Here is a 3,337-nt window from a genome sequence, read left to right as displayed (position 1 = left end):
CTTCTCCTTCTCCTTCTCCTTCTCCTTCTCCTTCTCCTTCTCCTTCTCCTTCTCCTTCTTCTTCTTCTTCTTCTTCTTCTTCTTCTTCTTCTTCAAGAGAGAGAGAGAGAGAGAGAGAGAGAGAGAGACAGAGAGAGAGACACAGAGAGAGAGAGAGAGAGAGAGAGAGAGAGAGAGAGAGAGAAATGAGAGAGAGAGAGAGATGTCGGTGCTTGTGGTTCGCCATTCCTTTCTCTCTTGAATCCTTTCAAAAATTTTAATTTTCCAAGTCCTGTCTTGTAATCCATCTTTTCAAGTTCTATTAGTAAGTTATCCTTTGTCTACCTCTGCCTCTATTGCTTTTTTGTTTTCCAGTGAGGTCAAGATATCCGAGGCCAAGTGATTTAGGACCAGCACTTCTCTTTTCTTTGTTTTTTTTTTCAGTGAGCGCCTTACACTGGCTTTTTTCCAGTAGTTCCAACATGTTCTAATGAATAACAAAATAAAAGATTCTCTACACTACTGAAAGTGGTTTAACAGGTTCTCTTCAGTACTGTGATATATTAAGCTCGAATTTAGCACGCTTTTTTCTGCTGGTATGGTTTCTTTGACCGCGTTATGCCCTAAGTGAAAAATTTGTTTCTTGAAACTTTTTCAAAGCGCCCAAACCCACTCTGATTTAGACGGAATTAGCAGAAATGAAAGTTAGCCCATACTCTTTTATACTATTCATAGTGCGTGCTGACAAGCGATTTTCTTTATTGAGGACTCGCTGATCGACGTGTACTATGGTTTTAGAACTTAAAAAGAGTGGATTTCTTTTCTTATCAAACGGTCAAAGCATTAGACCCTGGTATGTCAATGAGACACCTGGGTTATATTAAGGTCTCCAGGATGTTAGTGATCAATGAACTCAGGCCAAAGACTTGATCACCTAGACTGCGCTCTGTCATGGCCACCGCTCTTCGCTCTCTATAAAACTACTCTGTGAAGCGTGTGTATCATACGCTTGGTCAGATTACTCGTTTCTCTTTAGCGGGGAGCGTGCAGAACCTTTGTGTATGTATTGTATTTTCCTCTGTAATTGTACATTTTAAATTGACGGATTCTTGACGGTGCTCTCGGGTGGTTTGCTTCTTCTTTCCTATCAAACATGTATCACCCCCCGGGCAGTGCCACTGACTGCAGTGTCTTTAGGCCATTCCCAAAGGGAGGACATTTCTCGTATAAGCATAGTAGTATTGTAAATGGGCTGACTCATGTCACGCTCATAACTGTGCCTGATTTACAACAGGGAACTGCCGCTTTTTCTTTCCTGATCCTTACTATTGTCATTTTCCTCTACTTCTTTTGTATGTTTGAAACTCTCTTTTGAACTGTTATTTCCGGGTGTGCCTTGATAGTCGAAGCAGACCTTGTGCTGTTGAAGCTAGAGAGGTGAGCAGTCTGATTCCCTGTAAAGACTTCTCTGTTGATACCCACCCCTTGGCGCTTATGTGACCTTATGCAGTTGCGAGCGCCGTAGAACCCTCTACTATTTTAAAAAAAACATATTATATCGTCCTCATCTCTCTTCCTTCGTTTTCTTTGTTTTTGTTACTCTCTTTCAACACCTCTAATCTTCAGCACCTATATGCCTTATTATGTTGCTAGTGCCGTAAAACGATTTATCCCTCATCATCATCCTGTTCTTTGCCCACTTGTGTGGGCGATCATTGACCTCCACTTCAATCTGTATTGTGTTACAGCGATAGTGTCTGTTGTTCTTGCTAAAACTAAAACGAACTCTGGGCCCCTCCAAAATACATGTCTTTCTATAGTGGAGTCGTGCAACACCTTTGTGTATCCATTGTGATTGTAAATTGTAACTACAGATGCTTTATGCCACCGTCGACACAATTTGTATTATAATTTAGCAGGTGGGCTGCCTGTCAAGACCAACTCGGGCTGAAGGGGATGCATATCACGTCTTAGCAAACAGACGGAAGTACTTTGATTCTACATTTACAAAATATCCCCAAGCGGGAATCGAACTCGTTCAGATCTTCTGTGTTCGATAGAACAGACGGATGTGGTGCAGCGGTTTCGGTGCTCCGTCATCGCACTCAGAAGATACGAGTTCTATTCCGGTATGGGGAGGATTTTTATGTCTGTCTGTTTGTGGATGTCGTATCGCCTTCAAATGGGTGTGCCCCAAATTATCTAAATTATTGTATTGACTGAGACATTAAGACATTTTTAAAAACTATATTGACAGCGAAGTGCATAACCGCTGCTCCACAGATCCCGGTACTTTCCATCGTATGCAACCTAGCTAAATAGCCCTAATCGGATCAAAGGGGGCAGTATTTTGTGCACTCATTTTATTTATATTACTAACATTAATTTACTAATAAAAACATCAATAAGCACGCTCTTGCCAATCCATATCTGTCTAATTTGGGATGATTTATACCCCCCCCCCTCAACCCACGAACATAAGAAGGATCACATAACATATAAGTTATGTCTAATGCCTTTTCTTATACGGGTCTGCCTATTTAACAACCTCCCCATCCCCAAGTTGCATAATATGTTCCACATGTTCCACCCCCCCCCTTTCCAAAACCCAAAAGGCGTACTAGTACTAGATGTTTCTCATTGATACCTAATCGTCAGATTCCCACATAGACTTATATCATGGTATCATAGACAGTGCACTGTGCTGAAGTATTTCAGGTTCACTATGAAACGCACCATTTGACTAAATTAATTTGAGGCAGGTGAAGGGCAACTGGAGGAGAAGTGCTCCTTACATTCAACTATGGCGAGACTGGTGTCTTTCCTTCCATGTGGGCGTAATGGCGTGGCCTATGGGTGCTTGCTTCGCAGTTAGTTTTTACAGAGAGCGAAAAACGGGGGCCGATATAAGAGCATGTCATTGTATCTATGCATCCCCAGGCTGCTTTCTCAAAAAATAGTAAAATTGGTATAGGTTTAACGCCGCTGTCAACACTATTAGGTTATTTACGCGTCGTGACCTCCGAAAGGACTGGGCCAATGGGAAATCCATGTAAAGTGCCTTTCCCAAGGACACAACGTGGGACCGAATTGAGGCTCGAACTCCCGAACTCGCAATCTCACGACTACGAGTCCGGTAGCCACTAGGCTATCGACGACACCCTGTTTTCTCATGATATAATTGCTAACCAGCATACTATAATTGCATTAGCCAATGTCTATGCCTGAGCAGGTTCTCCTGTGTTATGTCCATATTGATCATTACACCTATCAACCACCCGTGAAATTATCAGTAGCAACAACAGCATCATCATCATCATCATCATCATCATCATCATCATCATCATCATCATCATCA

This window comes from Aplysia californica, unplaced genomic scaffold, assembly GCF_000002075.1.
Source record: "Aplysia californica isolate F4 #8 unplaced genomic scaffold, AplCal3.0 scaffold00022, whole genome shotgun sequence".
Classification (NCBI taxonomy): domain Eukaryota; kingdom Metazoa; phylum Mollusca; class Gastropoda; order Aplysiida; family Aplysiidae; genus Aplysia; species Aplysia californica.
Note: the sequence above shows the minus strand (reverse complement) of the source record.